Source organism: Chlamydotis macqueenii, chromosome 5, assembly GCF_036417535.1.
Source record: "Chlamydotis macqueenii isolate bChlMac1 chromosome 5, bChlMac1.mat, whole genome shotgun sequence".
Lineage (NCBI taxonomy): Eukaryota > Metazoa > Chordata > Aves > Otidiformes > Otididae > Chlamydotis > Chlamydotis macqueenii.
Window position 1 is genome coordinate 56,853,966 of NC_141560.1, and position 17,546 is coordinate 56,871,511.

Sequence of the window (17,546 nt, forward strand, 5' to 3'; positions counted from 1 at the left end):
CTGAGAGATACCTGCACAGAAGACAGACATATCTGTCATACACATGCAGTTTCAAAGCTCAGTCAGACTGATGGACAGCGTATTGGAGACTTAACTTAATATCTTTAAATCATTCTCATAGATATTTCACTTACTGTAAACACTTAGTTTAGAGATAAATTAAGCTACTAACAAAGAGGGATTTTGGCCCTGAGTCTCCTGTGGCACAGCAGTGACTCAGGAAAAGTTTGAAGAACTCATGGAGGAATGCCCACAGGGAGGAGAGAGGCCATGGGGTATTGCTGCACTGCTGCAGAGATACCTCCAAACAATACTGAGCAAGAAGACTCTCAGGTACCCCAAGAGCTGAGCAGCCAGTGCCCTCAAGAGCATCACAAGAGGCCTTACTTCACATGAGAAGCAGGGTTGGTTTCACACAGTTTCACTGCAGAGCCAGAGGATGACGGTGCACAAGTGGCTTGCAGCCAGTTTTGGCACCTGTTCTAGCTCCACATACAGGCTTGGTTTCAGCCTTAAAAAAAAAAAAAACCAAACCACAGAGTCAAATCCACAGAAGCAACCATACTTACACAACCTCCAGGTTCACAGAAAAAAGCCACGGCCTTCCTCTCATGCGCCGAAGCTGCCACCTTCTTTTTCTCTCTTAAATAGGTTCTCCACAGAGGTGTTTGGCTAGTGACGCACACTGATTTCATGTTTGTCAAACGTAATTTAAAAACAGCACTCCATAAGCTGCTGAATCCAAACCCTAAACACCAGCTTCTCCATGAAAGGAACACACAAAAAAGATAATAAAAAAAAAAGAGTAGTCCCCTCAACACCCACTCTCAAATACTTTCCAAGCTTATTAGTGTAAAACTAACCTACCTGTGCAAGCTGGTAGAGAAGCAAAGGCTGTGCTTGTCAGCACAAAACAGCAGGGGAAGGGGAGCAATAAATAAACACAACAGAAGCTACGACAGAGAAAAGCTGTCCTGCTCACAATCAAGTCAATGGCAAAAGTCCCAACAAGAAGCAGTGTTGCACCCTGCATCAGCAGCCAAGAGCTCAGTGCAATAATCTTACTTTTCCCATGCCTTCCTGTGCAGCTTGCTAAAAAAAAAGAAATTCCCAGTGCATTCCCTACACAGCGTATCCCTTATCTTCTTACTGGAAACATAAGAAAATTCATTGTGACAAGACCCCGTCTTGTAACACCGATCGTATTTCAGCAAAACTGATAAATAAAGAAAAGTCTTACGTAACAGCCTTCATTCAAGACACTTAAATCTGCAGCTTCAAATCCACTTTACACACTTTCAGTCACATAAAAGTAAAACACTTTCTCCTAGAAGAAAACAGAGGATGGTAGAAAAAGGCAATGTTTTCTACTGGCCCATTTAACAAATGAAACATTTACTTTCTGTTTGGTGTAAAGTGACAGCCAGCTTATTAGAACTGACACTGATCCTCCCAAGAGGATTTCAGTGAGCGAGTCACACAGGTGAAGGTCAAAGTAGCAAAGGAATTAAATGAAGAGAGGAAGGAAGCGGCTTCCTCTTAAGGACAGAAATTAGGTGACAAAAAAGCTATTCCTAATGCAGCCCTCGCTGGTTGGAAATAGCACTTGCAAAATGCTCTGCTCTCCAGAAATGCTTCCAAGACACTTTTTGAATTCAAGTTTTTAGACCCAGTTCCTTTCTGGTCACCAGCTCCACATGCTGCAGACACAACCCCAGTGCAGCTCTCGCCTGCAGTAAAGACTCCACGAACGCAGTTAGTGCCTCAGCGCTGCCTGACTTACGCAATATCAAAGGCAATCCACATAATATTCTTACTTATGAATCATACGTCACTTTTAACGTATGTGGGAAGGAGAGTTAACATGGGATGATCCACTTTTTAAAGTGAATAAGAAGACAAACACAGTCATGCTCTCTCAGTGAGTTTTAACTCCCCCGCCAGGCACGCATAGCTGAAGGAGTCATCTGGCTGCCCTGGGCAAACCTGCAACACTCCAGAGGAGTTAATTTAGCCAAGAGAGGACCAGTTTCTGCCAAGGTTTGCTTAGCACTCCTGCTTTTGCCTCCCCAGGTCCAGCCCAGGGCACAGCCTCCCTGCGGCACCAGGACCTCAGCAGCCGTTGCCCCACAGCAACAGCTGGAGAAGGAAGTTTGCATCCCCACAAGGGGAGGCACAGAACTGGTGACAGCGGGTGTAGATCTGGTGTATGGCTCTGGAGAGAAATGGGGACTTGAGCCCTGGCAGGGTAGGAAGTCCTGCCTCAGGCAAGGTGCACTGTCTTGTTGTGGCAAACCCCTAAGGCGAGATCGAGCCCATGCTGCCCAAATGGTCTGATTTTTGTTCCTTTTCATGTTTGCTCTGCTGAAATTACAGCAGGGAAAATAAAGCAACATAGTAAAAATACTAAACCTGGCTCCACTGCACTGAGAAGGGCAGCCTATCTGTGTCCCAGCTAACAGAGGTAGTCAAATCAAGGACATGGGTGCTGGTGCACATGCACCTGACCTGGGCAGCTCGGCAGCCTGGCACAGGCAATGTAGGATGGTTCTCAGCCACCTGTGCCCCAAATCCAGGGCAAATCAAGTTTGACTTCCAAAATTTGTGGATTCTTCAACTGGGCAAGTACCAAATAACTTTGGTGTGACCCACACCTTGGGAGCCCCCACAACCCCGAGTTTGTTACACATTTCACCTGTTAAGAGAGTAGAAGAGCAGCTGAAAGCACTAAGCCCAGCCTTGGCCAGCACTGGTTTTAACCCCTTCCTGGCCAAGAACCCAAAAAGCATCAGGGTGAGGGGTTTCTGGCTACCAGTGACCCATCACCATCTGGGCATTTCAGGTTTCCCTAACAATTTTTTAAGTCAGTGAGATGCATTTAAGTTTGTGGGGAGAGGTAGCTAAATTAAATCTGATGGGTACCAGCATCTCTGTTTTAATCTCAGCACTCTCCAGGCACACTTCTATGACACAAGGTCACAGATTTTATTCTTCCTTTATGTAGATACCACTTACTTAAAACTATGAGAGCCTATAATGGCCAGAGACAAATTAACGTGGCTCCACTGACTACAATAGGCTTCTGCCAGGTTACACAGCCTGGGGATGTGAGCCTATGAAAACAGCATAATTTCTCTAGAAGTAGCCTCATGTGTCATGACTTTCACAGCAAAATAAGAGTCAGAAATCCAACTTTCTGATTCTCAGTCCTCCTTCAAACCATTCCTAGTAGATCTGAGTTGGTTTGCCAGACTATTAGTTATTTGTTCGGCAATATGTCTTTATTTCAGCCTTAAAGGGAGCTTGTAAGAAAGATGGGGACAAGATTTACCAGGGTCTGTTGCAATAGGACAAGGGGTAATCGTTTTAAACTAGAAGGGGGTAGATTCAGATTAGATATAAGGAGGAAATGTTTTATGATGAGGGTGGTGAAACACTGGAACAGGTTGCGCAGAGAGATGGTTGATGCCACATCCCTGGAAATATTCAAGGCCAGGTTAGATGAGGCTCTGAGCAACCTGATCTAGTTGGAGATGTCCCTTGCTCCTTGCAGGGGGGTTGGACTAGATGACCTTTGAAGGTCCCTTCCAACCCAAACCATTGTATGATTCTATGATTATGCAAACAAGATCAACACAGGAGTGCCTGGATGTCAAAGGTACACCCAGAAATGTGCACATAAGAAAGACGGGATCTGAGAAGTTCGTCTTAGCCATAAAGTTTTGTAGAGTTACAGATCTTCTTATCTGATCTACTCCAGTTTCAATCAACAGTTTCAATCATGATGCTCTGGATAACATCCTGAGTTTGAGCACATCTCCACGGAAAGCCTCAAGGAATATATGTATGTAATCAAATAAATTCCTTGGGTCTACACAATCTCTATGAAATACTGAAGAAAGCCACTCACATACTGTTCAAACTTAATATAGAAGATCTACTCAAATAAACATGCTGAGGTACAAATGAATTAATGACTAGCTCTAATCTCTTTTGAAGGTCATAAGCCTGCTTAAATGTTTTCAATGCATTTTCAAGTATGAGCCTACTCAAAACCTGTGGATCTCCTTCCTTCAGCTGTGTTCCCAGCATGAGGAACCTCCCCACAGAGGTCCACCTGCAGAAGTTTAGGCCTTCCCAGGGCTTTTTCTTTGGACTCTGATGTCTGCAGAATGAGCATCTTCCACCAGATCATCTGCCCCTCTGTTACGTCCTACCACATTAACCTCTGCAGACAGAGGGTTAGAGTCCAGAAAACACAGGGGGGATAGCAGGGAAACAGCTGAGCTACTTAACTTGCAACTAAGCACAATCCATTTAGAAGTCTAATTAGAAAAGTTATGATTAATCACCACTTGGGAGAGAAGGAGAGAAGGAGGCAGAGAGGAGGGGAGAAGAAAAGAAGAAATCTTCTTGCTTAAGAGGCAAGGACAACTGTTTCTAATCCCAGCTGAAGTTCTTCCATTTGTTCACTCCATTGTGTGCTCTGTGCAGCTCTCCCAAACTAACATAGCTTTCATATGATGACCTACATTATTCAAAGAGACTCTTACAGCATTCAGGAAGACAGCACGGGTAGTCATCCTCTCAATTTCCTTCTAGACAGCATTGTCATCTTTGACAGTCGAGGACCACTACTAAGGGCTATGAGACCTCCTCACCACAAGGCATTTCCGTATGGACCAGTGCCATCCATTTTATGGCCCATTAAGAGCAGATAACCACCTGGGGAGATGACTGAAGAATTAAGAATGGAGTTAATTGGGCCAGGTATACAGGAGGCAAAAGAAGGTTGGCACACAGTCACTCATGCTACTCTAGCTGATTACACTGGTAGTAAACCTTGCACTTCAAGATGACATTTGCTTTCCAGGTCCAAGAAAAATATATGCTTCCTCCTATGTTCATTAAGACAGTATGAAGACTGGTACACAACTCCTGTTAAAAAAAAAAAGAGCTTTCCATGGCTGTGCTGTCCTGTATATGTCTCTCTTGCAAGTTGCTTCCAGGCCATTTTATTTCCTCTTTCATCATCAGAACTTTCTGCCAGAAATGACACATTAAGTATTTGGCATTTAAAAATATTTTTTTTTAAAAAGCGAATGGGAAAAAACCACATCTGCACATAGAGTGATGGTTGTAAAGAGGGTAAAAACAATGGCAGTGCCCTTTGGAGAAAAAAAAAAAATTTACAGACACCAAAGAATGACTGCCAATAAATACTAATATCCTTTATTAGACATTGCATGTCTTAACCCGATTTCCCTTAATGCTTTATTACACATTTTACCTCATACAACACTGATGGAGATTTAAAGCTACCTCAAAGAGTAAAACAGTGTATAAAAGAAGCAAAGAAACATTTTTATTTCCTCTTTAATGAAGAGGAGGAAACAAACTAGTGAGGATAGTAAAGTGTTAAAAATGTATAATCTATTTTTCAGTATTCCAAGTATCCTCCCTATATAGTCATGTAGACCTACCAAATCCATAAAATATCTCATTTTTGTCTCCTGTAAACGCAGCACAATTTCAACCTCCAGTGCAGTCTACAGTTTTCTTGGTGAGATTTTCAGCAAATAAATTAAAATCAAACTATCCAAGGGCGGGAGTCCTGCAACATGAAACTGCAAAGACATTTGAAGTTAATATTATACTCGTGTCAACCAATTCCAGTGAGACTCGTCATACATATTTACCTGTACACATAAATCTTTAAAATATGAAACCTCAGATATAGATATTTTTACCCAATGTATTTATATTATGAAAATTAAAATAGATTTTATGTTATTCTAGCACCTATCAGCTTTGACTTCATGCTTCATTTAGTTAAAGAGGGGAGGGAAAGAAAAAGCAGAAAATAAAAAGGTTTTAATGAAAATGGCCCTATTTTAGGAGGAACCTGGTACAATTGTCTTTACACTGCCAACACACTTCCACACTCCATCTTGATGGAAATCACTTTAATTAAAAAGCATAGATATACCATTACAGCTTTTTTCAGTCTGTCTGTAGAAACTGCCACGTGTGCAACTGAGAAGTATCTAATCCAGAAACAGCTTTCTCTTTCCAAGAGGAAATATTTGCATCAGTGTAAGCAAGTTTTAGAAATACAGAAATATTTCTAAAGGCTGAGCTATGTTCACTTTCCACTGACTTCAGACATAGAACTGTCCACATAAGATGAAGATATGGTTCAAAATAAGGTAACAATACAAAAATATACAGTAAAATACAGAAACATACATCTTGAACAGCAGAATAAAGCATTCTGAAAAACTACATTATGACACACACATTCACCTCATTTTTTACATTGAAAGCATATGAAAGTTCCAGTCCAAAACACATTGACAGGAAAAGTTGCTCAACCACCTAAACATCACATTTAACATACTCACTGCTCTTACAGAGTGGCAGTATGGATCTAATCTCACAGACAGCTCAGAAGACTATGGACAAATACTATCACCCAACAATAATTACCATTTGTTCTTATTTTCCTTCTGTATATAACAACAAATATACTTTTTCTGCTTTTTCAACTGAAGCAGCCAATTACCTGCTGTGCTTTGTAAGCTCCCATCCACGCTCCCCAGGAAACTGATAATGTGCCATGCAGCACAGTGGAGAGAGTTCACTCGGATGCAAAAATAATTCTGAACTTACTCAATTAAAGTCTCTCCCTTGCGTTCGCAGGCTGAGCTATGTGTTAACTGTATTTATTCACCACTGAAAGGCTATACTTTGCAGTTATAATCCTGGCAAATACTGAGCATTTCAATAATTCTACTTTTGCTTAGCTGCACAAAGGGGTTTTATTCTTCTACCACAGCTGTACACAAAAGAATTGAGAGCCATTTCAAATCAAAACTCCTGAAGTTACTACTTACCAGCTTGTGATTATGTATTCACCAAGTCCGATGAGCTGAAAAGATTTTGTTGCAGAAGACAAAAGTTACAAAAAAAGGAGGCAAAGTTAACAAAAAAAATGAAGGGAAATCAGCATAAAACTTCTCTTCGTTCATCTACTTATACTTTCCTGAAGACTAAAAAGGACCTTAAAGAAAGTGCTCTCAGCAAAGACTACATCCTCTTGTCAGTCAAACCCTACATAGTTTCAGCTAGGCATCCGTCCAAAAAGACATGGAATTATTCTATTTTTGTCTCCCAGCGCAAGTGGAAACATTCTTACAGATTTGTGGTGAGGATTTCAAATTTTGTAGTGGTCAGCTAGTAGAGAAATGTAATTAAAGACCCTGTTAAAACGTAAGATTGTTCACAAAGGAGGAACGGGATAAATTTGGAGATAAGTAACAATTCCATTATAATACAGTCTGATAGAGAAGCACAATAAAAACTTTCAATGAGGTTAAAAACCCAGATGGGGTTTACTGGAAGAAAGTTATAAAAATCTTCTTTTTTAAACAGCATTGCTGTCAGGAGTAGTGGGACAACACCACATTTTCAACAAATGGAGGCTTATCTTTTTTAATGAAATAATTTTAGTTTAAAAAATAATTATTATTTTACATGGAAAGTTAAACATTTGTTTTACCACCCATGTTATGTCTGGTATGTTACTGTTTTTATTCAGCACAGGTGTTTCCTTAGAAGTACTTCACATTTTGCCTATTGCTCACTTATAAAATAAAACGAAACCTCTGACTTTGCCAAGTATGAAAATACCTTGGAAATTACATGTTTCATTTCTGTTGCTTTTAATTTTTATTCTTATTATATCAATAAGAAAGTATGGCCATTTCCTGTGTACATTCAGTCTGGAAGCTGACACTGAAACTCAGTGTATATCTTTACTGATCCCTCAAGCTCTCCAGATACGAAACTTTCCTCACAAGGGAAGCTTTCAGTTCAGTTCTCTGAAACTCTGTTATCATCAAGGAGGCTGAACTTTTGTCCCTGCTGCCTACTCCTCTCCACTGCAACTTCTTCACCCATCGCCCCTTTCATGTTTGCTTGTTACTCTGCTCCCATCAATGCCCCTTTGATGTCCTCCATTGCTGCCCTTTTCCATTATGCACTGATATCTCATTTTAGTCTTCATCATAGCTCTAAGTCCCCGTTTCCTGGTCCTGCTCGCCAAGTGAATGCCCTACCGTGCCAGTCCGTCTTTGGGCTTCTCCAGCCACCACTGCCTGCTGGGCTACCTTCCAAGCTACTCCTTAAGTGTAGAAAGCTCTCTCCTGAATTAGTCCATAAAGTAAAATGCTCCTGGCTGTCATCATCCTTCAGGTCAAAGCCTTCATTCAGATGCACTAGAAGGCATTAGTCAACCATAATAGTAAGTTGGAGGTTTGTGAGGAACACACAGTGCCTTTTTTAGCAGAGAAGAAAAGAAGCGCTCGTTGTGCCCCTCTTCCCCGGTTCTCCATACTTACATGTTGCTTTTTTGCTCTGATGTTTCAAGTTTCCTTACAGTGTGAATGTCCTTGTGGTAGAAAATATTTCTTACTACCTTTTTAATTAGTCTCTAGTATAACAGGATCCAGTCTTTTTACACTGCTGGACATATTATCGCAAAGCAAGTAAGAAATAAGCTCTTTCTTTAGCAACTTGCTACTTATTATCTTCTTCCTCAAATCACAGCTCTTGTGACATGCAGCTTCAACTGAATGAAGAGATTCATTTTAACTTTAGGGAGTAAAAAGGGAGAGGAAAAAAAACTGTGTAGATGGGTCCACATTGTAGATGTGGACGCACATTAGCAGAAAAGAAAACAAGGCTATTAAAGCTTCAGCGGGACAAGAAACCTGCTTCCCTTTGAAACATCTCAGGCACATTGTTGTGCAGGTTTCCCTGACCAGGAACACGACATGCTATCATCCCATCCTTTAATTCTCTTGTTTGCTGAGAGTGGGCCAAGAAAATGTGAAGGAGCATGAGCTGGGGTGTAGGGGTAGAAAGGCAAAAGAAAGCCCTAACTGCCAAGGTGCAGCTCTGCTTAAATTACATTTGGGAAGGCACGATAAGGATAAGGCAGGTTTATCTTTATTAAACTTGTCAGTCCTTTTCTTGCTGACATAGGCATTGAGTTTCTCCATTTAACCCTTAGTTACAAGGATCCCTGGTAATCCTTCACCCCTTGCCCTTGCAACAAGCAGAGAAGTATTTTACCTAAGGTAGTGCTGCAGAGGTACCCAGGAAACCATAATCATTTTTAGCATAATTTTCCAGTCAGAGTTTCTGAACAATCATAGCTTCATCCACCCCCAGGTCCTACTAGCCTGCCTATATCTGCCCTGCCTGGTGCCTACTGATGGGCTGTTCCCATTTCTCCTCCCAGTTGAGTCAAAGCTTTAGCTCAATCGCCTGGCACCCTCTCCCACAGTAAAACTGTGGCTGTTTTTACAGCTTTCCCTTTCCCAGGTGGTCTTTCTCACCAGTTCTCTGTGAGTGTGCTGGGCAGAGCGGCCCAGTCCTTGCACCCACCACAGCTCCGTCTGCACCTCTTGAGCCTGCTGTGACTGAGGAGAGGGCTGCACCTTTCAGCCTGGGCCAGCAGAAAGGGTTTGATTTTTTGTGTGCCTGCCCAAATGCCATGCCAGTTCTAAAAGGATCAACAGTGCCTTTAGGATGAACAAAATACTATGATTTAGGGAGTCTGTCATTTACCAAAAGACCTGTGCATTAATGCACTCAGCGCAGTTCTCAAGTAATAAAAGATCTAGGGTGACATAATCTAGAAACCAAGGCTTTCAAACCCTATCTTCCTCACAACAGTGAATAGCAGGCCAGCATTTCCACGCCTTCTCTCTGCAGTGGACAACCCAAACCGGCAGTGAAGCAGATCATTATTAAATTCCAATTGCCAGGACCTAACACTGAATACAATTCCCAATCTTTCTGATATACAAAATTCAGGAAAATAGTCAAGACTTTCCACACACACCATTATTAATGTCTAATTAACATCACATTTCTTTCTGGCTGTCTTTCAGCCACTATTACACCAGTATGACACTGACTTTTAAAACTGAGATGCTTTATAGCACCTATTGCTTAATTGTCTTGTTCTAAAATTGCCTAGTTTCCAAAATCCATCGGTTTTATGGAGTTCCTGAGAGGCAAAAAGCTCTGGATTAAGATTATTGTTCCATTATTGGTCAGAGTGTTAATTTCCTTCCTGTGATACCATGCTGCTTATCATTTTTGACAACACATTTAGAATCATAGAATCATAGAATGGTTAGGGTTGGAAGGGACCTTCAAAGGTCATCTAGTCCAACCCCCCTGCAAGGAGCAGGAACATCCCTGACTAGGTCAGGTTGCTCAGAGCCTCATCCAGCCTGGCCTTGAACGCTTCCAGGGATGGGACCTCCACCACCTTTCTGGGCAACCTGTTCCAGTGTTCTATAACTCGCATCGTAAAAAATTTTTTCCTAATTTCTAATCTAAATCTACCTCCCTCTATTTTAAAACCATTACCCCTTGTCCTATCGCAACAGGCCCTACTAAACAGCCTTTCCCCTTCTTTCTTGTAGGCCCCCTTGAGGTACTGGAAGACCGCTATCAGGTCTCCCCGGAGCCTCCTCTTCTCCAGGCTGATCAGCCCCAACTCTCTCAGCCTGTCCTCATAAGAGAGGTGCTCCAGCCCTTTCATCATCTTTGTGGCCCTCCTCTGGACCTTCTCCAACTGGTCCATGTCCTTCTTGTGTTGGGGGCTCCCGAACTGGACACAGTACTCCAGGTGGGGTCTCACCAGGGCAGAGTAGAGGGGGAGAATCACCTCCCTCGACCTGCTGGCCACGCTTCTCTTGATGCAGCCCAGGATGCGGTTGGCCTTCTGGGCCGCAAGGGCGCATTGCCTGCTCATGTTAAGCTTCTCATCCACCACCACTCCCAAGTCCTTCTCCTCAGGGCTGCTCTCAATCCATTCCCCGCCCAGCCTGTATTTGTGCCTGGGATTGCCATGACCCAGGTGCAGGACCTTGCACTTGGCCTGGTTGAACTTCATGAGGTTGGCACGGGCCCACCTCTCCAGCCTGTCAAGGTCCCTCTGGATGGCATCCCTCCCTTCCAGCGTGTCGACGGCACCACACAACTTGGTGTCGTCGGTGAACTTGCTGAGGGTGCACTCTATCCCACTGTCCATGTCGCCGACAAAGATGTTGAACAGGGCCGGGCCCAGCACGGACCCCTGAGGGATGCCACTTGTCACCGGTCTCCACATGGACATTGAGCCGTTAACCACCACTCTCTGAGTGCGGCCATCCAGCCAACTCCTTATCCACCGAGTGGTCCGTCCATCAAACCCATGTCTCTCTAGTTTAGAGAGAAGGATGTCGTGCGGGACAGTGTCAAAAGCTTTGCACAAGTCCAGGTAGATGATGTCAGTTGCTCGTCCCTTGTCCACCGATGCCGTCACCCCGTCATAAAAGGCCACCAAATTGGTCAGGCACGATCTGCCCTTGGTGAAGCCATGTTGGCTGTCACCAACCACCTCCTTGCTCTCCATGTGCCTTAGCATGGTTTCCAGGAGAATCTGCTCCATGACCTTGCCAGGCACAGAGCTGAGGCTGACTGGCCTGTAGTTACCTGGGTCTTCCTTATTCCCCTTTTTAAAAATGGGGGTTATGTTCCCTCTCTTCCAGTCATCGGGGACCTCACCAGACCGCCACGACTTCTCAAATACGATAGCCAGTGGCTTGGCAACTTCATCCGCCAGTTCCCTCAGGACCCGAGGATGGATCTCATCAGGACCCATGGACTTGTGCACCTTCAGGTTCCTTAGATGATTCCGAACCTGCTCTTCGAGTACAATGGGCAGTTCTTCATTCTCGCAGCAATTTAATTGCTGTTGCAACCCCCACAGCTTTTTCATAGGTGCTGTCAAGATTATTTTAATTAAAACAATATCTATAGAGAGGTTAATGAAAACTGAGAAAAATTTCCAGCAGGAGTTTGTCATCTGCCACTCTTCATTAGCCGGTTCATAAGAAACCAAATTCCCACAGTCCCCGTGACTTGTGGAGACCAAGTGGGACCAGGAGAACCTCATGGACAGCTTCCACGGAGCTATGGCTCCAGCTCACCTGCTTTGCCATGCAGATCCAGAGCCCTTTCCACAGAGTAACAGTCAGACAAAGTCCTTGGTATTCAGCTTATTCTCGTTACTGTCCTCATTAATACTAATGACTATGGGGCACAAAAAATTTCCCTCACTATGTCAAATGCTACTTTGGTAGCACCATAGACATAACCTGGGATCACCTGTACTTTATCAAAGACAAGATGATTTAGTATCTGTTATTCTATCTATCCATCTAATCAATCTATTATTCCTTCTTATATGTTCTTAAAACAACTAAATGACACTATATATGGGAGTCCAATGCTTTCAACAGCAAATGCACTCAGATTGACACACCCAATACAATTTTTTTTAAAAGTAGACTAGTCTCCACTTTAAATAAATCCTGCATATAATTAGACAAATCAATGTCTAGAGAACAACATTTTTTCTTTTTTTTCAGTTAGCAACCCTCGCTTAGTACTAAACCATCTGCAAACTGTTAATCTAGGAAATTAAAGACTTTCAATCCAGCCAGCTCAGTTGTTTCTATGTGTGGTTACAGTCCTCAAACTGTGCAGGCTATTTCAGTAAAGCTTCTTGCAGTAACATTTGCATAGTGTATAGCTCCCTCATTACTAATTCTTCTTCTATTTTAAATACTATTTCCTGGCTGCCTTTGTGTATCTTTCTTTGTGTATAGGTGACAATAGGCACATCAGTCACCTTCCCTTCAGCTAGGCTGGGCTGCACAAAAATTAATGCAATGCAAAGCAATACCTTTGGAGCCAGTTGGCTATAACTTTAGGCTCCTCTTCTAGCTCGGCTCCTTTTTTCTTTCTGTGCTCTCACATTCTGTCCCAGAATCAAATCACCATGACCAGTTGCTTTTCATTTGAAAAAATGGTCACCTCCCTAGATGACCCAACTCTGTGCTGTGAATGCACACCCATACCTGTTGAAGAGAAACTGCAAAGTCCATAACTCTGTAAGAGCAGGAGAAATAGCAAAGGTTGTTTTCCTATAATTTCCATGTTGTTTATTATATTTCTTAATCTCAGTTCCCAACCATGTCCCATATCACACCCATTATGGCTCCCCTGCTTCCTTCTGCTAGGCTCCCGGAGCCCATCTCCAGATCACAGAGACTGGTAGTTTCCGTAAAAGAGAGCAGTTAATTCTTCACCTTTCCCTTAGTAGGAAACCACCGTGGGTCTCACTCCACTGGATGCTGACTTTGATAAAAGTTGTAGGAAATTAGTATCAATGAGATGTCAGGATTTTAAAGACTTTCCCAGTTACAAAGCTGTCAGACATGCTGCTAGGGGCGGATGGCGTGCACCTAACCAAGAGGGGGAAGAGTGTGCTTGGACAAAGACTTGCCAGGCTCGTCCGGAGGGCTTTAAACTAGTGTTGCTGGGGGAGGGGGAGCACAGTTCAGCATGGTGCCAGTGCCAGCACCGAGGGTCCAGAAGCTGAGGAGGGATCACAGATAAGTGCAAATAAACCTAAACTGCGGTCCAATAGCACCCCTGTCGCTCCAGCCAGCAAGTCGGCTTTGTCAGGGGCCCAGCTGAAGTGTCTCTATACCAATGCACGCAGCATGGGGAATAAACAGGAAGAGCTGGAGATGCTTGCACACGAGCAGGGCTACGACCTCATTGGCATCACGGAGACGTGGTGGGATGACACATACGACTGGAGCGTCAACATGGAGGGGTACAGGCTTTTTAGAAAAGACAGGAAGGGGAGACGAGGAGGGGGTGTCGCTCTCTACGTCAGCAACCGGCTGGAGTGCGTGGAGCTCCGCCTGGGGATGGAGGAGGAGTTGACAGAGAGCTTATGGGTCAAGATTACAGGATGGGGACGGACAGGGGACGTCACGGTAGAGGTCTGTTACAGGCCGCCTGGCCAGGAGGACAGAGCAGACGAAGTGCTCTATAGGCAGATAGGAGCAGCCTCACGGTCACAGGCCCTGGTCCTCATGGGGGACTTCAACCACCCTGACATCTGTTGGAGAGACAACACGGCAGGGCACAGGCAGTCCAGGAGGTTCCTGGAATGCGTGGATGACAACTTCCTACTGCAGGAGATAGAGGAGCCAACAAGGAGGGGTGCCATGCTCGACCTTGTGCTCACCAACAGGGAGGGACTGGTCAGGGATGTGAAACTAAAGGACAGCCTTGGCTGCAGCGACCATGACATGGTGGAGTTCAAGATCCACGGGGCAGCAAGGAAAATACACAGCAAGCTCTCTGCCCTAGACTTCAGGAAGGCGGACTTCAGCCTCTTCAGGGACCTGATGGGCCAAGTGCCATGGGAGGCGGCCCTGGAGGAAAGAGGGGCCCAGGAAAGTTGGTCCATATTCAAGGAGCACCTCCTCCAAGCTCAGCAGAGTTGCATCCCGATGAAAAACAAGTCGGCAAAAAGGCCAGGAGGCCGGCGTGGATGAGCAAGGAGCTCCTGGACCAACTGAAAGTGAAAAAGGAAGCCTATAGAGGGTGGAAGTGGGGACAGGTAGCCTGGGAGGACTACAAAGAGGCTGCGCGAGTGGCCAGGGATAAGGTAAGGAAGGCCAAAGCCCTGGCAGAACTGAATCTGGCCAGGGATATAAAATGTAACAGGAAGAGCTTTTATAGGTACGTAGGGGACAAAAGAAAGTCCAGGGTAAATGTAGGCCCCCTCCAGAAGGGAACTGGTGTCCTGGTTACCCAGGACATGGAGAAGGCTGAGGTTCTCAATGACTTTTTTGCCTCAGTCTTCACCGACAAGAGTTCCTGTCCCACCACCCAAGCTGTAGAAGGTGCAAGCAGGGACTGCGAGAATGAAGAACTGCCCATTGTACTCGAAGAGCAGGTTCGGGATCATCTAAGGAACCTGAAGGTGCACAAGTCCATGGGTCCTGATGAGATCCATCCTCGGGTCCTGAGGGAACTGGCGGATGAAGTTGCCAAGCCACTGGCTATCGTATTTGAGAAGTCGTGGCGGTCTGGTGAGGTCCCCGATGACTGGAAGAGAGGGAACATAACCCCCATTTTTAAAAAGGGGAATAAGGAAGACCCAGGTAACTACAGGCCAGTCAGCCTCAGCTCTGTGCCTGGCAAGGTCATGGAGCAGATTCTCCTGGAAACCATGCTAAGGCACATGGAGAGCAAGGAGGTGGTTGGTGACAGCCAACATGGCTTCACCAAGGGCAGATCGTGCCTGACCAATTTGGTGGCCTTCTATGACGGGGTGACGGCATCGGTGGACAAGGGACGAGCAACTGACATCATCTACCTGGACTTGTGCAAAGCTTTTGACACTGTTCCACACGACATCCTTCTCTCTAAACTAGAGAGACATGGGTTTGATGGATGGACCACTCGGTGGATAAGGAGTTGGCTGGATGGCCGCACTCAGAGAGTGGTGGTTAACGGCTCAATGTCCATGTGGAGACCGGTGACAAGTGGCGTCCCTCAGGGGTCCGTGCTGGGCCCGGCCCTGTTCAACATCTTTGTCGGCGACATGGACAGTGGGATAGAGTGCACCCTCAGCAAGTTCACCGACGACACCAAGTTGTGTGGTGCCGTCGACACGCTGGAAGGGAGGGATGCCATCCAGAGGGACCTTGACAGGCTGGAGAGGTGGGCCCGTGCCAACCTCATGAAGTTCAACCAGGCCAAGTGCAAGGTCCTGCACCTGGGTCATGGCAATCCCAGGCACAAATACAGGCTGGGCGGGGAATGGATTGAGAGCAGCCCTGAGCAGAAGGACTTGGGAGTGCTGGTGGATGAGAAGCTTAACATGAGCAGGCAATGCGCCCTTGCGGCCCAGAAGGCCAACCGCATCCTGGGCTGCATCAAGAGAAGCGTGGCCAGCAGGTCGAGGGAGGTGATTCTCCCCCTCTACTCTGCCCTGGTGAGACCCCACCTGGAGTACTGTGTCCAGTTCGGGAGCCCCCAACACAAGAAGGACATGGACCAGTTGGAGAAGGTCCAGAGGAGGGCCACAAAGATGATAAAAGGGCTGGAGCACCTCTCTTATGAGGACAGGCTGAGAGAGTTGGGGCTGTTCAGCCTGCAGAAGAGGAGGCTCCGGGGAGACCTGATAGCGGTCTTCCAGTACCTCAAGGGGGCCTACAAGAAAGAAGGGGAAAGGCTGTTTAGTAGGGCCTGTTGCGATAGGACGAGAGGTAATGGTTTTAAAATAGAGGGAGGTAGATTTAGATTAGAAATTAGGAAAAAAATTTTTACGATGCGAGTTATAGAACACTGGAACAGGTTGCCCAGAAAGGTGGTGGAGGCTCCATCTCTGGAAGCGTTCAAGGCCAGGCTGGATGAGGCTCTGAGCAACCTGACCTAGTCAGGGATGTTCCTGCTCCTTGCAGGGGGGTTGGACTAGATGACCTTTGAAGGTCCCTTCCAACCCTAACCATTCTATGATTCTATGCCCTACTACTACCTGCGAAGTGACCATCCCAATGTGACAATACATCATATGACTGACAAAATTCATATTCCATTTTGGAAAGCAGAGCTTTTCAGCATAACACAGTAGAGCTGGTTGAAACTTCTTACCGGCTTACTCCTGTGTTACGTAATGCTCATATAAAAAACATGCAGCTGTTAAATAAATTATGTATTAGTACCAAAAAAAAACTAGGAAACAAACTAGAAGAAAACCCTTTGAGGTCAACATTTCTGCTCTTCATCAAGGGGAGACAGAATACCGAGGGCCTACTGCAAATACGGAAAATTCAGTAGGTATTCAGCCAGTATCAGAGATATTTTCATGAAAAGTCTGGCCAAATGACTGGTTCACATTGCATCTGAACACATCCTATTCCTCCCGTCCTTCCTGCAAGCCTGAGTGTTGTTCTATATGCTTCACATTTGCAATTCTGTTAGTGGAAACATTTTTTAATGTAAAGTTGCCAAACATAAATCAGCCTTGAATAGAAATAATTAGAGCAAGTCAGAAGAATAAAACCATGGGAACAAACTGAAATATACAACAACTTTTCTGTAGCTGTGATTTTCTGTGGGGGAGGCAGGGGATTTTTGTTCTCTCTCATTCACTTTCCATCGGAGCTTTTTGTAGTAAAGGGACAGCACTGTCATTCGCTTTCAGACTCAGATTTGCTCATGCCTTTTTTGTGACTGTGATGATGCCTCAAAGCCTTTTCTATTAGCCTTTCCCATTATAAATCTTCTTTAGCTCATAACAGTTCAGATGCTTTCTGCTCTATGGATAAAGGAGCTCTTCACTCTTCACACACTGCAGCAATTCTGATTACTGGGAGGATATTTGAAATGTAATATTGTGAGGAGAGGTGTAATTATGTCTGTATTTGAATGGAACTATTCTAAGAGACTTTGCAAAGGCAGACTTTCATGGCTGCTGTAGGCCTTTGGGGTCAAGCAGTTCATTAGGAAATAATCAGGACCTAAAAATGGTCTGGTTGTTTTTTGGATGCTTGGCAAATTCCACCACCTTCTCAGGAATCTGCTATTAATTGTTCCAGTTGTAA

The 17,546-nt window shown here is 44.8% G+C and overlaps 1 protein-coding gene across 1 annotated transcript in view; it reads right to left on the bottom strand.

The window, feature by feature from the left end:
• Window positions 1-7,073, bottom strand: part of INSC (INSC spindle orientation adaptor protein) — a 161,171-nt gene extending 154,098 nt beyond the window's left edge. The window contains exon 1 of the mRNA XM_086748805.1: window positions 6,897-7,073. The gene's annotated coding sequence lies outside the window, so the exon portion shown is untranslated. The remainder of the gene's footprint in view (window positions 1-6,896) is intronic.
• Between the last annotated feature and the right edge of the window lie 10,473 nt (window positions 7,074-17,546).